This window comes from Salvelinus fontinalis, chromosome 2, assembly GCF_029448725.1.
Source record: "Salvelinus fontinalis isolate EN_2023a chromosome 2, ASM2944872v1, whole genome shotgun sequence".
NCBI classification, from domain to species: Eukaryota; Metazoa; Chordata; class Actinopteri; order Salmoniformes; family Salmonidae; genus Salvelinus; species Salvelinus fontinalis.
The window spans coordinates 61579387-61597276 of NC_074666.1; the positions used below are offsets into that span (position 1 = coordinate 61579387).

The 17890-nt window shown below is 46.8% G+C and overlaps 1 pseudogene; it reads left to right on the top strand.

Annotated features, from left to right (window-relative positions):
• Positions 1-17890, top strand: part of LOC129822681 (KAT8 regulatory NSL complex subunit 1-like) — a 77050-nt pseudogene that overhangs the window by 55017 nt on the left and 4143 nt on the right.

Consider the following 17890-nt stretch of genomic DNA (forward strand, 5'->3'; position numbering starts at 1 on the left):
GGTAGCAGAGAGAACAGTCTATGACTTGGGTTGCTGGAGCCTGACCAGTTTTAGGGTCTTCCTCTGACACTGCCTAGTATAGAGGTCCTGGGTGGCAGGAAGCTCGGCCCCAGTGATATACTGGGCCGTACACACTACCCCATGTAGCGCCTTGTAGCCGGATGCCAAGCAGTTACCATACCAAGCGGTGATGCAGCCAGTCAAGATACTCTCAATATTGCAGTTGTGTTACTTTTTGAGGTTCTGAAGGCCCATGCCAAAAATTTTCAGCCTGCTGAGGGGGAGAGGTGTTGTAATGCCCTTTTCACGACTGTATTGGTGTGTGTTTGGACCATGATAATTAATTCCTTAGTGATGTGGACAGCGAGGAACTTGCAGCTCTGGACCTGCTCCACTACAGCCCTGTGGATGGGGGCGGGCTCTTACCCTTGATTTCCTGTAGTCCATGATCAGCTCCTTTTGTCTCGCTGATATTGAGGGAGAGGTTCTTGTCCTGGCACAACACTGCCAGGTCTCTGACCTCATCCTCATCAGGCCCACCGCCATGTCATCTGCAAACTCAATGAGGGTGTTGGAGTCGGACCATTCAGAAGAGCCCTGGTTAGCTCCCGGTATTTTTCCAGGAATGGAATGGGTTTGTAAATGCCCTTCCCAGACTTCTTCATTCCTTGCCCTCTTCTCTTTCACCAGCTTCTCTTCTCTCGGCTCCTCACTCCACTACTCCCTCTCTCCCTCAATTTTTTCCGCCTCCTCACTCCCTCCCTCCGCCTCTCGCCTTGCTCTTTCACTCCCGCCTTCATGCTGCGCCATGAAGGCTAGTCATGTGACAGGGGAGGTGGGCGGGATCTTTTTTTTTTCTCTCTCTCTTCCAGCACATCAAACCCTTTGTTCTCCACTAAACCCTGCCCGTAGAGACACACACACACACACACACACACACACACACACACACACACAGGCTGACTGGAAGAAGTGCTTTCTCTTCCTCTCTCCTCCCTCCCTCTCGCTCTTTTGTCGCTGCTAAAAGCAGCATGTGGATCCTGGCTCATCCCACACTGCTAATGGCATTTAGATATGCTCATGTATTTTAAAGAAGGGTTGGGTGATTTTTCTCCCCATGCGCTCGCTCCGTTCCCTTTAATAGTCTGATGTTATTTCCTTTGACGGTTCGGTCCCTGTTACCTCAGCGACCATGACGATTACCACCCGCTTTTTATATCCTGTGTTTTTGTTTTGCCTCACTGCTCGCTGTGTTCATTTCCTGGTTGGGCGGGCCTCTCGTTTGTGTGCGTGTGTGTGTGTATACTACTGACTGACAGATGTACGCTTCTGGCTGACTTCTGACGATATCTGAAGTATTCATCAAGTCTTTTTTTCACATAAATCATAAGGCATTTGGTTTAATGTTGGAGTGGTGGGCTTGGTTTATGTTTGAGTGCTATATTGAGCATGAGATTCCATTTAATTTCTCTGTGGTTTACCAGCTAGCCATCATCTGGTGGTCTGGCATTCCTTTACTATGGGCATTACTACTGTCTAGACACACACACACACACACACACACACACACACACACACACACACTACAAAACAGTAGAGCTGTGGCGTTACCATTATCGCAATATTTTGCAATCAAACTCTTTGGTCCTTTAATAACCTGCTGTATGGAAAAATAAAAACGAGTATCGTGATACTGGTATCGTCTCGGCCTTGCAAAACAGCTCCCATTCCTAGGTGAGAGCAGAGTAGAGACAGGTGTTAATGACTCACCCCAGGTGAGAGGACAAGACCCCACTCTTCAAGGTCACACACACTTTTCTACCACAAAGCCAGCCATACTCCATATTGACGTTACTCTGGATTTCTTCTCAATGCCAGGCAGTGTATCCTTATCTTTCCGCCAGGGCTTGTTTCACGCAGACACGGCCTCCCAGAGCTGTGACCCCTCTGTGTGTGTCTCTGAAGTCAGGCCTCTCAGACACAGGAAGTGTATCAAATCCATCTTTTTTTTTTGTCACATGCTTCGTAAACAGGTCTAGACTAACAGGAAAATGCTTACTTACTGGCCCTCTCCCAACAATGCAGAGAAATAAAATAGTGAAATAATAGAAAAGTAATAACACATAATAATAAATACACAATGAGTAACGATAACTTTGCTATATACCCAGGGTGCCAGTACCGAGTCGATGTGTAGGCGTACGATGTAGTTGAGGTAGATATGGACAAATAACTAAGAATGAAGTGACTAGGCAACATGATAGATGATGATCAGCAGCCGCAGAGTGTGTGATGGACGGATCTATAAGAGGGAGCCTCACCAGAGAGGAGGGCACAGGGCCACTTAATCTCTCCTCTCTGGCCGAGGGGAGACGAGTCCCAGACCGCATGCACGCAACTGAGAATGTCAGCTAAAAGTCGAAAGAGAAAAGCGAGTGACTCAGTGGTATATGTTTGGTAGCTACTACTCCACGGTGTGTGTTTAGTGAATATCAGAGATGGAGATTGGCACTTGTTTTCCTGATGGCCATCACACAGAATTGTATTACAGTATTGTCAAAGTCCAAGGAAGACGCCTGTTTTGCCGGACGCCCTCGCCAGCTCTGAGCGCTTATTGAAACGAGTCGTGGATTTATGTAAAATGTATTTAAATGGCTTGTTATAGGTTTAAGAACCTTGGTGGGGTTTCTGGAAGTCTGCAGGGGCACTTCACATGCCCTCTGTGAGAGTGTTGTTATTACACACACATCGTGTTTTATGTGGGAGAGACTTCTTGTCGGAGCCCCTGTCCTGGCGTTTGTTTTTTAGATAGTACTTGGGTGTTTCTGTGAAAGTCGGTGTTATTGGTTGTCCCTGTACTGGTGCTTTTCCACTGAGACTAACCCCTACACCAGTAGGTCGCCAGTGTTTTATGTTAATGTGAGCTCTAGTGTAATTGTTTCCATCAGGAATGCGACACTAAGACTTGGGGCGAGCAGAACCAGCAACCTCTGCATCATTCAAGACGGTCTCTCTCTCCCTCCCCCCGCTTGCTCGCTCTTGCTCTCACTCTCTCTGTGTGTGTGTGTGTCTTGTGTGATGGAGAGAGAGAATGTGATTGTGGCTACTTCCTGTATTCCTGCTTCCTGTTCCTGTGTGGATCACAGACAGGAGCGGGGGACTCATTGTGTCGCTTTAGCAACAGGCAGGCAGCAGCCAAAACTCCTCCCTCTGTCCCTTCCTCTCTCTCTCACCCTCCCTCTCCACATCCCTACTACACCCAGTATTGTCCCTCTGTCCCTCTCTCTCTCCTTAGCCCTACAACGCATGGTTCATTCTCTCGCCCCTTCTCTGCCCCTGTTGGTTGACTGTAGTACTGCAGTACATTGTGTACTGCCCCTCCCCCACACCCACCACAGCCTCATGTGGAATTTTTTTAATTGAAAAGAAGAGACTTGGGGTACAAAAAAGCACTCTAAATTTAAAATGAACAGGAAAACTGTGGACTCATGGGTCCTGGTTCAGATTTGTGTTTGGTTTTTACAGGAAGAGTTAATTGTTTCTCTCTTATAACTTGTCTTTGGTTCCCCGTCACCTCCCTCCCCGCAATGTCCTTGTTTATAGGTCCATGTGTCCTTTATTGCTAATCAGAATATAAAATACAGCATCTCTGAGTAGCTGATTATTCAGTCTTCTGAAATCCTCCCATATGTTTTTGCTCATTGGCTACCTTTATGGAACTGGCCACGTCACACTCCATGCTTATTTTCCTGTATCACACTAACCTTGGAAATGGGAGGCTGCCTTACTTTCCTTTTCCTACAGGTGTGTGTGTGTGGTGTGCTAATTTTGTCTGCATATGTGCTATTTAAGAGAGGGAGTATACATACATTTTCTCACATCATTTTATCATGTCTTTTTTTCCTGGAGGAACTGTGAAGAGAATGGTGTATTTATATCCAGCCGTCATGAAAAGGTGTGTGTGCAAGTGTAGACAGGCGACGCTTTGGAGCGTTCATCTGAATGTATGACATGAAATCTGAGTCTTGGAAATACATTTTACATTGCCACATTCTGAAAACAGCCTATTTTGCTGTACTAGGCCTACGTCTTCCTTCTAGGCTTAAGCCTCTTTGTGTCTGTATAAGAGATTCTGGGCGCCAGAACACAGCCCCTTCTAAACAAAAAGTGACCTTGTTCGGTTGGTCTGTATTGATTATTGATAGCTGTAAAGAGGGTGAGAATGAAAGCCGTAGGGGGGTGGGTGTTTGGGAGAGTATTGAACCAGCGGCCCTGTCCAAAATTGCATCCTGTCCCCTATGTAGTTCACTGCTTTTTGCCAGAGCCCTATGGGCCATGGTCAAAATGAGTGCACTAAATGGGGAATAGGGTGCCATTTTGGACGTACACCTAGTGTGTGGTGAGAGGTTGTCCTCTAAATTCCAGTCAGAGTAGATGAGGAGAGGGAGGAGGGAGAAAAATGGTGGTGGAGGAGGAGGGCCTGTAGCAACAGAGGCCTCACTGGTCTCCAGCCATCTCACCAGACTGATAGGAAAGTGGGTTATGTAACGTTGGCTCTATAGAAAGAACATAGCATCCCTCTCTTTTTGTCTCTCGCTCTCCTCTCTCTCTACATGCCCCTGCACTTTTTCCATTTCTGTTCATCTCTTTTCCCTACCCTCTCTCTTACCCCCATTGCACTGATTTCTTGCCCTCATTGTTCCTGTCGCCCCCCCCTCCCACCCTTGTTTCTCTCTCTCTCCCGGGACAGAGTGTGATCGAGGGTAATCTTGAGTCATTTCACAGAGTTCACTGAGACCTCTTCCTACCCGAAATGTCCTTCGCTCACAGCTCCATCATGTGGAACTCTTGGCTTGAACACAGCACATTCAGGGTAGGGGAGGCTACTACTAGGCGTGCAGGCCCAGGTGTAGAACACATGAGAAGGGGTTCAGTGGAAAGGTGCCAGCTACAGTTTTGTAACTAGGTACATGGCGTGCTGCTGCTGCTGCTGCTGCTGCTGCTATTGAAACGTAAGAAACACAAACTAAGTCGAGCAGCTCGGGGAGCCAAGAGAAAGTGCCGATTTTTTAATTAGACTAAATGTCATCCGTCACTGGGGGACTGGAAGTGTGTGTGTTAGACATGGGCATATGATTTCACTGTTCAAATAATATCCCGAATGTTTTACTTCAATGGCGACTTGTTTGCGTGACTCAGGAAAGGTGGTACACTTTGCTTGTTGGAGGGAGAGGGATTTCCATTGATTAGAAATTTCCCGCTTCACATGGAGCCTCTGACTGTAAGCTGTTTTGATTGACCTACCAATCGCAAGCTAGACGTGTGACGTGCCTATAGGCTACCGGTGCCTCTTGTTTGTGGTGCGCATTCACGGACCTGTTGTTTTATTATAATTTCGAATGGCATGATCTGCCCTGGAATGTAGCAATGTCACATAGATAATTAAATACAATTTTAAGCAAATGTCTTTTTTTTAATTTTTATAATAATAAACCTTTAAGTAACCGAATACTAACGCCCGTTGTAACAAATAACCGTGCCCATCCCGTATGTGTGTGATGGCTTAGATGTAATAAGGAAAATCTGTGGCTAGCGTTGTGAATGGAGGTAGATGGATGTTTTTGAGGCTTCCCCCCCCCCATTTAGTGTTATTTGTGTGACGCCCCTTTGCTTCATTCCAAAAGGCCTAGTCACTGACCTCGGAACCCTCACTGACCTTCCTCCATACAAGCAATCACACTTCCCACACACAATCTCTCTCACACTGACACGGACACCCCCTTCTCTCCTGCCTCTGCTCTGACCCTGTCCTCCTCCTCTCTCTGCCCTACAGATGGAGACGTGCGGAGGGGCGCTACGCGGTGGATAGGGCCTCCATAGTCAGCCACTGGAACTGGCTGCAGGCCCACGTGTCTGACCTGGAGTACCGCATCCGCCAGCAGACGGACATCTACCGTCAGCTCCGCTCCAACAAGGTCAGCACCACCACAAAAAAATACACCCCTGGGTCTTAACTCTAATTATGATTATTATTTTTGAAAGTAATTCAATGTTTCTCAATGGTCAGCACCCTCAGTCTCAGCCACCTGGGTTGCCCTGGCAACAAGCCCAAGAGTGGAGGGGAGGGGGCGGACCTGGTGAAAGTCATGATGTCATTGGTAGATGGGGGGGGGGGGGGGTGTAGAAGCATGTCACGTGACCTAACATGTCTCTCGCACCCCACGCTCAAAGTAACTCTGCTCACACCTCAACGACGGATGAGAAAAGTGGGAACGCTTTTCTATTCTGTTCGTATCAAGAGTGTGTTGCGCACCTCGATACCTCTGACATGTCTGTCTGCTTTTATCCCTCACTCTCTCCCCCACTCTTATCCTCTGCTTCTCCCTCTTTTTCTTTCTCTCACTTCATCCATCCATCCATCCATCAGTGATTTCCCAGTGGAATATCTTAGTCTTCCTGGTTAATTCTTAGTCTTCCTGGTTAATTCTAGCAAATTGCTTCAACAGCTTGTTCATGGTGCCCATTGTCTGTGGCTACACCAAAACCAGTTACATTGGTGCAAAGCCACTGTTACCTCTGGTGTTATGAATCAGAAGGACTGAAGAGCTCACCCTGGCCTATCTGCGCTCTCGTAGGGTTCCATAATGCTGGCAGAGACCTCCCTCTTTGACGTGTCACCCGAGGACGGGGAGGTGAAGGCGGAGCCTGTTGGTTGCCCGGTAATGCAGGTAAATGAGTCTGACGATGTAACTGTCCAATCAGATCCTCAACAAGCCTGTGCCTTAATTTCTTAGACATCAACTCGCGTATCCTACTCATGCCCTCATTTTAGGTGATTATGTCCACAGTTCAGTTAGTACTACATCCTCTTTAAGTAATGTAGTATGATGTACTGTATCAAAGAGAAAGGGAGCGCAAATGCGACTTTTCCACTTAGCGTGGTCCCTCCCTACCAGTTCAGAGGAGAAAGAAGGGAGAGGGAGGGAGAGGGGACAGCTCTCAAGATGGCACCCTGGCACTGTGCCCAAAATAGAGAGATGGTAACAAGACTCGCCCACAGAACCCCAACCAGCCTCCGGGACTTGGTAGGGAGGGAGGAGGGACTACCATCTCAGGAAGAGGAGGGGGAGGTCCCAAAACAGTGGTGGTCTTTGTTTTGTCATGCCAAGTAGCGTTGACCTTTCTGTCCATTCAGTTGTGACCCGAGGAATTCACTAGGAGGTCGTTCAACTGTTCTGGGCTAGGCTGTAGTGGAAGGGAGTTGAGGAGAGTGGGTTGGAAGAGTTTAGAAGGGGAGTTCCATGGTAGCAGTGCCAACCTTGTCTTTGGTTCCAGGAGTGCGGCTCAGACGGTGGGGCGGAGGGTCCCGGATCCGTGGAAACAAGCCCGAGGAAAGGGTGCGCGTCCGGGAGACAGGTCAACGGGATCATCAACAGGTACGACACAACCGAATGAACCCTCTTACCCGCCCAGTTGGTGTGTGTCTGAACAAAGGGGTGGGTGGGGACATGATCCATGTGGGAATTGCAGCTGCTCACTGTCTTTCCCAAATATACTACAGGGTTTGTACACACAGCACGTGTTCATGCTGCAGCCGTTGTTTTCCTCTAGTGGAATGCAGAACTGTGAATGGAAGTTATTTGTGTCATACTTAAATAATCATTCGGTCACCGAGTAATACGTATTCACACTCATAGTGATAAATGGGATGGGCGTTACCTCCCATACTGTTACATTGAGACCTACCAAATAAGCTACTCGGTGGACAATCAAAACATAAATCCATAATGAACATAATCAGTAGTTGTAATATACACACTCATGTATTGCAATGTTGATGAGTGACTGTCCCTCCCTTCACTCCAGCTTATGTCATGGGTCTGTAGACCTACATTGTCCATATGTATTAGTGCTGAGCGATTAACCAACATTTCTGTTATTTTTCGTTTTTTAAACAACTAGTTGATCGACAACGGTTCAATTATTTGAATTCCATTTTGTTCTGTTTTTCTGCGAGCTCAATGCGCACATTGCACAGTTTCTCTAGAAATATATCAGATCCAGCCTGAACTATGCGATGCAGTAGGGAGTTGTAGTTTCCAACTGGCCAATATTGTAGTAAAACTACAAAGAGCATAATCCATTGTACATCTACTTGTTTGGTCTCTGTTTCTTTTATGCCTGCTGCAGAAGAGGCAGAAGAATGCGTGATTGTGAGGGGATATAGAGAGCAGCTGTCGCTTTGAGGCATCTCTACCTGAAAATACATGATCTACGTGATTGATAGTTGGCATTCAGTCGTCATAAAAGTATGCCTTGTTTACCTTGAGGAACTACAAAATAGTGATTTTTGTCAGAAAGCATTGGCAGCAGCTCTGTGTAGATGAGATGATGACTTGGAATGAAAGAATATATTCATCAAATAAAAAATAAATAATATACACAACTGAAATATTTTATTGAAGTGATGTGAATAAATTGTTTCATAAGTGATAAGCAGTAATGATGGGCAGTCACTACCATCATGGGACTTTTATTAATTGTTTTATTTTCTGTGTTACAGCATTCAACCCAAATAATCGAAAGCGAACCGACCTCAAAAAGCACTAATCTCTCAGCCCTAATATTTATCAGCAGCTCGTGGATGTAGATTCACAGGGTTTCTCTGTCTTCTTCCGTGTAGCGTAGTATTGATGAGTGACTGTCCCTCCTCCCTCCAGCCTGCGGCCTGGCTCTCCCGAGGGTTCTGACCCGGAGGAGCAGCTGAGGAAGCAGCAGCAGAACCAGCCCCCGTCCCAGCTACTGTGCTCCCCTCAGGATGACACGTGTGTGTCGGCCCGAACACGGCCCCTCCTCAGCTGCAAGAGACGACGCCTCGTCAGGCCCAGCACCGTCACCAACCTCAACCGCAAGGTTGGTGTGTGTGCGCGCTTTTACTGTGTGTGTGTGTGTGTGTAATATTGTTTTTCTGTTGGTGTGAGCGCCATCAGAATAGAATTATATTGCGTCGACAGGCGGGGTATGTCAATCACTTTTGAGATCAAAGCGCAGAACCACACTTAGCCACGTTTGTTCATATTCCTTGCTAGTTAGTGAGTTATTTGCCCGGGTATAGCATGTTTTGGGTCAGCAAACAGGGTTCGTATTGTCATGCAAATCCTTGAAAAGTCACGGCGTGGGCATCACCTGGTGTGTTCCTGTGTGATTGGGTCCGAGGAGAGAGAGGGAGACATTTACAGCAGGTAGGCCTATAAAATAACGATAGACAACGGATCAACTGAAGAGCCAATTCAAAACATATGGTGTTGCCTGGCTAGTTAACTGTTTAGCTTAAAGCATCATATTAATGTCATTGTGGTGTTCGATGTCCTTTAAAAAAAAAGTTCCGGCAGCACTCGTCGTGAATAATGAACGGGTGTGTTAGTAAACCAGAGCTAAATATTGCTGTTGTAAAACTGCCTCTCAAGCGCTCAAAAGAGTTGAGAAATAAATCTGACACATTTGGAAAGTTCTATTAAGCATTGGCCATGTCATTCTGACAACGTTAGAATATGTGCATGATTGACCTAGCCCAAATGACAAATGATTCCCAATGCTGTCAGTTAGATCTCCACTGAAACCTGAATATTTTAGCCTTACAAGGCAGATAAACGTTTTTTGTCAGTTGCCTTGCTTGAGGTAGCCAACCTTAGTCATTTGATCCCTGGTTCATTACATTTGGAAAGTATGTTATAAAGACGGTGTATAATTGTAATGTTGCAATGTTTTTTTTGTGGCCAACCATCATCCAGGAGAGCCTTAAAGGGGCAGTGTTCTATTTTCAGACAGGCTTGCATATGCAAAGTAGCCTACTGGCAGAGGGTAGCCTACATTTTTGCGGTTCTCTGTATGGTAATAATAATGATAATTGTATTTTGTAAAGGGATTCCTTGCATCATACAACACAATTGTAAGTCTCCCCTTTGGCTCATGGTGTTACAGACCATAATTATTTGGGGTACAAGTGACTTGAGCTTTCGGACGAGTACAAAGTCAGTCCTACTTGTCCAAAGGGCAAGTGGCTAAAAAAAAAAGAGTGAATGTATGCCGATCTGTGTGTGTCTTGAGTTACAAGTGTGAAAGGACATGCGAGCGTCTGTGTTTGTACTAGGATTAAGTGTGATTACACGTGGGGAGTGTACGTGTTAGTCAATGTACTGACTACAGCATATGGGTTAGTGGTGAATGACCGCCAGCCCTCCACGCCAGTACATTTTAAGGATCTGCATTCGAACTCTCATAGTGAGAGAACACACCCTCGGTGTGTGTGTGTGTGTGTGTGTGTGTGTGTGTGTGTGTGTGTGTGTGTGTGTGTGTAGGCTAGATGTCTTCTACCTCTGCATTCTCCGAGGACGTCTATTCCTTCATGTGAAGTGGCCTTGGAACAGGTGGCTAGTCTCCAACGACACAGGTAGGGCTCAACGCCGCAGACTCGTGTTCTGTTTAAAGCAGCGGCGTTATATCTCGGACTAGGAGGAGCTGCCTGACAGACGCCTACAATTCAAAGAGGTTTGACTGGACAGGGGGAGCTTATCCCAGATCAACACTCGTACTCTGTTCAGTAAAAGGAAACGCTGCCATAATGGGAGCGGGCTGTGAACAAGCGCTTTTCTCAGCTCCTAGCGCTTCAGCTCGTTGTTAAACTAAACAGGAACTCTGGCTTATCTTGTTAAACCAGCCCCGCCGCAGTTTCAAAGGCTTACCCTATACGTTACGGCAGGAAAAGCCTAGCTTGTGGTGCTTATGTATCTATGTTTTTATTTCTTAAACAATTGAATCTGGTCTGATTTTGATTGCCTTACAAGAAGGCAGGCGTTGTAGAAAGTACCCACGTTTCATTTTTTAGAGACTTTAGACGCAGTGTTGATGTGCAACAGTATGTTGTCGTTGGAACGGGAATACGAGGACTAGTTCTATCCGAGCTACTTCAGAGATGGTTTCCCTCTGTTTACATGTTCCCCATGTGTCTGGATCTTACCTGTTTGCTCTTGTCCGTTGCATTGAGAATTTGCACCCACTCGATTCCTTAGACCTACCTGGTTGAATAGGTTTAAAGAATCATCCCCCTCCCTCTCTTCTCCAGGGCCAGAGGCTGAGCGTACCGGGTCCTCGCTGCGGCTGCGAGGTCAACCCCCAGTGTATGACGTGTGGCGGCCGCACCCTCTCCTCCTCTGACGTCCAGTATGAGCGCCCTCTACTGGAGAGGCTGTCCCAGTTCGACCCCTGCGTGCACCCCATCCTCTCCCTCACAGACGGTAAGATTGATCGGTTGGTTGACGGATTGATTGAATTTGTTTGATCATAAAAATACATCCAAACCCCCTCATGCCGTTGTAGCTACGTGCACCACATCTTCTCTCTCACTGTTGTAAGTAGCTCTGCCCTGGGTCAAGGGCCAGGGGTTGGCTAACAAGGGACAGAGGTTGCTGTGCCATCTTGTGCTTGTTGGGTAGTGGAGCAGCATAGTTGGTTTATAAGTGATAACGATCCAGTATTGACTACTTAGGCGGACAACATTATATAGACTATTTTCTAGGCAGAATTTGAGCTGGAGCTTTGATGTATCGAGAACTTGCAGCACCACCAGCTTCAATCCAATCAAGGGGCTTTGTTCGACACATGTCATGTAGTGTGTATTTCATTCTGATTCTGATTTCCACTAGTGAGCTCCCTCCCACACTTCTCTACTGCTGTAGTAAAGGCCTGTGGCCCGGGCCTGTAATGTGGGTCTGCCAGTGCTTAGATTAAAGGCAGGGGGAAGTAGGATGTAGAGTGCAGGATGAAAGCAGGCCAAATCCTCAGGGGGGTTGGCGGGGGTAGAGGGGCTTCTAGAGCTTCCAGTCTGAACCTGCTGAAGTCCTCCCCCTGGTGGATTGAGGGAGAAATCCACTTTGACGCTCTGTCAAAGCACTGCTGCTCACTGCATCCACACTCGCCCTCTCTCTGTCCCAGATGTTCCTTTTCCACATGAGAGGAGCTAGCTAGCTAGGCCTGAGAGATGTGAAAGCGTCAAAAGTCTGCAGTGTAATGAGGTATAAAGGACTGGCTGGAGATGGATGGTGCAGTCAGAACTAGGTCAACTGGTGAGAGAGGGGATGGTTGGTGGTTGAAAAGGCAATGCAGTCTATGACCATGCAGTGCTACTGTCTGTCTGTAGGTGGTAGCGAGGGGTCCATCATGGCTGCTGTAGCTGGCACACACAATGGCGTTGGCCTTTTTTTAATAGTGCACGGTTGATGGGGTTTGTAGTTTTTACACGTTTGATCTGATCTGTAGTTCCCTTAGAATCTACACCTATACAGTTCTCGATACCTGATTGGTGGTCTGTTTCTATTTTGCCGGGCCAATGTGCCCTGTTTAGGTGTAGGTAGGTTAATTTGAACATCTTGGTACATATGCAGAAACAAACGTACTATTTGATGTCATACAATGTAAAACACAAGTAAAAGGTAAGGATCAGCCGAACTATATGGACAGTGAATTATCGATACATCGTAAGTCATAAACAACCTAGTTTGAGAGCTCTTGCCAAGAGCTTATAAAGATTTGTAGTTTTTTTTTTTTTTTTTTTTTTTTTTACATTATCTGCTGCTAACCACAAACCCCCGTCTCCCTCTGTGTGTTTGTGCAGACGTGACGATGAGTCTGCACCTGCAGCGCGTCCTCAAGTCCCACTGGAACAGCCGGCCGCTGGAGAAGATCAAACCCCTGAAGAAGCTCTCTCTGAAACACAAGCTTTCCGTGGGACGCCCCCACGACCCCTCCGCCTCCTTCACCCCCAAAGACAAACACAAGATGACCAACTCCCTCCTCTCCACAGTCCGTAAGTGAAGCCTCATCACCTAAAAAAAAAAAAAAAAAAAAGAAACGAGGCTGATACTTTAAGCCAAGCACCGGGGTATTGCCTCCCAATGTGGAAGGCTCGTATAGCCATTTGTCCCTAAGCATGTTCATTTTCTACACCTTAAACGTTGTGTAACGCAACAGACCCAAATGTACACTGTAAGGCGACGTATAGGAAGGATCTCTTAGTTTTGCAAAGCTCTTAATATGATCGGTATTGGCTGTTCATATACCTGTGTAACAACACGAAACGTACGAGGCCCCACCAGCCTGACAATTCAGTCCCACATAACAAGCGTTTATTTTGTTGGTTACTCTGTAGTATTCAGGTGTGAGTGTGTGTGTGACCCAGCATTTCCTGGTAAATACAGTGACTCAGCTGCCCAAATGACAACGCGCTTTCCTCTGTGTATGATTTGAAGTAGCTGCGGTAGTTTTCTGCTTCAAATGCATGGCCCCTGTTCAGAGAGCACAGATGGATGGAGCATGATACACTGAGAATCATTTCATTACAATGTTACATAATCCAGAGCTCTGTAGCACAAGGTTCAAATGTGTTTCTAAGCCAGTTTTGTTTGCATTTTTACGCTCACGCAGACCCACTCACAGACCGGGCTGAAAATATGACCGCTTTAGTGTTGTGGTGGAATCTACTTCATCAGGATGTTTTTACAGTCAATTAACACTGTTAGACAAAATCAGAAATATATATTGACTAGTCGTGGCTAAAGTAGAAAAATGTGTTCATATAATATACAATATATCCCTTTGTGTGTGTACAAAACATACACACTGCGTAACCTACCATGTTGCTCCATCCTCACCAGGCCTGTCCCACCACAAGGTGCGTTCAGAGAAGCTACACAGGCAGCAGCTGGACAGCCTGCTGGGGTCCACCAAGCTGGAGGGCCGCCCCCACTACCGAGGGGAGCGGGGCCACGGGCCCTACGACAAGAGCCACGCACGCAAGAGGCCCCGAGAACACTCAGTGTCACTGGACAGGATGGACAGTAAGTTGCCTACAGTCTGTTTATTTTCCTGTCTTTCCCTCTCCCTCCCTCTCCCTAAGCACCTGTCTCATAGCTTGAGCAGCTCAAATGAGTTCTGAGGGGTAGTTGTCGCTCCGCTCAGACACCTCCACCGTTTTTCACTGTACGTTTGACCCTTTCCATATCGTTGAAACTTTTTATTCTTTATTCAGTATCCATTTTATCCCGTGTCAGTTACTGAATTTAAGGCTTGAGTACTTGAGAGATGGATTTATATCAATCAATCGGGAGGATTCCAGTGTATTTCATGAGATTTTTCTCTACTCTCTTATTCTTCCCCCATACTCGCTCTCTCTTGACCTCTCCTCAGACACCCCTAAGCTGTACCTGGATGGGGGCAGTCTGTGCCAGTCTCTATCTGCTGGGCTCCACACCCCCACCCACAGCTCCCTGCTCCGACAGCTGTCAGCCTCCTCAGAGACATGCTCCATGCCCTTCACCTCCTTCAACAGCAGCCTGAGGGACAACAGCACCCCGGTACGACACACACACAGCTGGCCTGTACAGCTGTGTGCGCATGCATGTACTATGTGATTGACACAATAATGGTGAAGTAATTTGTAGATGTACTTTAGCAGTTGGCTTGACAGTGACTGACCCTGCTCCCCTTCTACCCCGTACAGCATCAGCCCATCCGCAGGAGGAGGGGAGAGAGCTCCTTTGACATCAACAACATCGTCATCCCCATGTCAGTGGCTGCCACCACCCGCGTGGAGAAACTGCAGTACAAAGAGATCCTCACCCCTAGGTACGCAAGACACAAAATGGCCGCCATGTCTACCTCGGCATGGGGAACTTGCCTAGAGTCAGGAAACTAAGCACAGATCCAGAGTCAGTTTGGGAATTTCCCCCATCTAATAGATTCAAAACGGTTAGGATGTGGGACTGTAATGCTGATCCCTAGATATGTCCAGAAGGGCAAATAGCAATTGTTAGGATATGATTTGGGAGACAGTAAACTGATCCTAAATCTGTGCATAAGAGAGACTGCCCAGAGTTACGCACATCAGCTGTACACTCACTCACTTGAACACGCATACACACACAAACACACACACGTGGGTGGTGAATTACTGATGTATTAATTATCTGGCTTACATTTTGCAGTTGGAAGGAGGTTGACATTTGTGCTAAGCCAATCGCTGAGGAGGCTGACATTGAGGAGGTAAAAAATAATTTTTTCTTGGAATGACCTTTCCAGAATCTCAGTTGGTGTAGTTTACTGATGCAGACCAGAAGTATAATTTAGTTGTCCAAAGATGTCAAACATCTAGAGAGAGCCGCCACCAACCTCCAAATAACCTCCTTCAATTATTTTCTGTTACGACCCCCCCCCCACCCTAGGAAGAAGTAAACATTTCGCGCCCCCCAACTCTCCGCCGCTACTGTAAATAGTATCATTTGTCTATAAAATTGTTATAAGTACACCTCTGCATAACATTGTATTCTTATTAACATTAAAGAAAAAGAAAAAGAAAGAAATATAGATCAACTTACAACAAAGAATAACTTTATTAACATTGTTTTTTTAGTCTGTAACAGAAAAGACTTAAAGTGCATCAATTTGCCTGAAATTTAAAAAAAATCCCTGCAAACACCAATGCAGTTCTCCCACTTTAGCCCCATTCTCAGTCAGGAAGCAGTCCAGCATTTTGAATAGCTCTTCAGCTGTGGCTCTGTCTCTGACATATTTACAAAAAAAGTAGATCCTCACACAGGGAGTATGTCATGTCAAAACGTACATAAGCGATAAACAAACAGTCTTTGTTGCTGTCAGTTGCTTCATCGTACTGTAAGGCAAAACGTTTGTCTTTGAGTTTATCTACCAGCTGTTCTTTAAGATCGTTAGCAATGTCATTTATACGTTTGGCGACAGTTTCATTGAACAGAGGGATAGTTTTTATTTTTGCAGCACTTGCGTCATCCAGCATGACAGAGACCATGTCTATTGCTGCAGGCAGTATCAGCTCCTCTGCTATGGAGTGGAGTTTTTTTGCACTGAGCAATTTGGTACGCCACCTTATATGATGCTAACAGTGCTCGCTGGTTTACTGAAGTAGCATTCACAAAGCGGGACGATTGTTGGCAATATTCGGCATGTTTTCGCCCAAAAAAACTCAAGCGGCTTATCAGCGTGATTGGGTTGTAATGTCTAAGTGACGCCTTAATTTATTTGGCTTCATGCTGACACGGTAACATACCGGTCTTTCCTCGTCTCCCACCGTAGTCACAGTAAAGCCAAGCGCTACATACGCGTCGTCATATTTCCTCGTCTTAGCTTTCGGGAGACTTACGTTTGTCTCATTATCTCCGTCTCTCTCCGCCTTTCTTTTCATCCCTGTTAAATATTTTTCCATGGTGTCTCTTAAGGGTTTGTTATCTGTACTTCATATCTCCTGCTCTGCTCACAAAAAAAACTACTCCCTGTGGCAAAAAAAAAAGCATTTTCCCCGGGGTCACACGCGCCCCCCCCCCGGCATCGCTCCGAGCCCCACTATTTGAGAAGGACTGCTCTAATGCAATACATTTAATGGTAATAACCAAACCAACGTTTGACAGCAAGCTGCGTTCATCAAGTGTTACAGCACTAACTTGGATGGCTGATATTTCTCGCCCTCCCTCCAGGTTGAGGACCTGACAGACACTGCGTTCTCCCAGCTGCACCAGTCCTGCGAGGACCAGGAGCGTTCCCGCTGGACCTGGACGGCCAGCGCCATCGCCAAGAGAAGAGGCAGCCGGTCAGTAACACACACCGAAACCCCCCCCCCCCCCTACCCACAATATGAGTTGCAAGAAGACACCCCTGCAACATGAGCTGCCCCAATTCAAGACACTCCCCCCACACACACAACATGATCCACCCACTCCCCATAGTTTTTCCAATAAGCAGTGTATGTGGAGGTTTTTCTAATTTCTTTATTGATCCAGAAATCAGTGTCTTTTTTTGGTGTGGTCTGTAGCAGAGATAAGGTTCTGAGCTGCATATTGATTGTGATTCTCTTATCTCAGAACCTTGACATTTTTTGCACTGATGTTTCTCCCTAAAATAGCCTGGTCCAGTATGTTGTACTGCAGTGCAGCACAGGGAACATCTTGGCAAATAGCTTAGCGGTTAAGAGTGTTGGGCCAGGTCGCTGGTTCTCAGATCCCACAAGCGGATTAGGTGAAACATCTGCCGACAGTGCCCTTGAGCAAGGCACTTAACCCTATTTGCTCCAGCGTCGCCGTGATCGCTGGCCTTGACCCCACTCTCCGAGGGTGTCTCGGGGCTGTTTGGATATGCATTAAAATAATATATATAATAATTCACACACTCATACAGGTTACCCCACTTGTACATGCAGTGAAACAGGAAAAATATAAGCAGACTCTGTTTGACCTCAGGTCTTCTAGAATCTAGATGATAGGTTTCTCTACTTAAGGCTATTCTCCTTTCTGTTCAATTGAAGTCTAGCTGAAGACTTCATTTCTGTTCTTCATGTCAAGTTAACTCCCCTCTCCCCCCCCTTCCAGTTCATATGTCAGTGGCCGGTCGGACGGTCGCACCACTCCCCTGCTGGGCAGCAACAACCCCTCCTCCCCGGACACAGCCCACTTCCACGCCCTGCAGGACTACGTCAGTGCCGCCTCCCCCTGCTCCCCGGCCAGCCCCGACCTGCAGTCCTACCCTTACGCCCCAGGGTGTTACACAGCAGGAGGGTACTCCTACACCCCTATAGGCTCCAGGGACTCCTACCGCCTGCTCTCCAACGAAGACACGCGCTGCTCCACGCCTGACGGCACCTACGAAGAACTGGTAGGCTCCTCATAGCACAGACGCTTTCGTACTATACACACGTTCACACACACGTCAGGTGTGTAATCGGTGTGCATGCCATGTTTGTGAATACTAAGGCACCAGCCCTTTGGGTATAAATATACACAGACCGATAATCTTTGTGATAGCCCTGTGTCCAGTC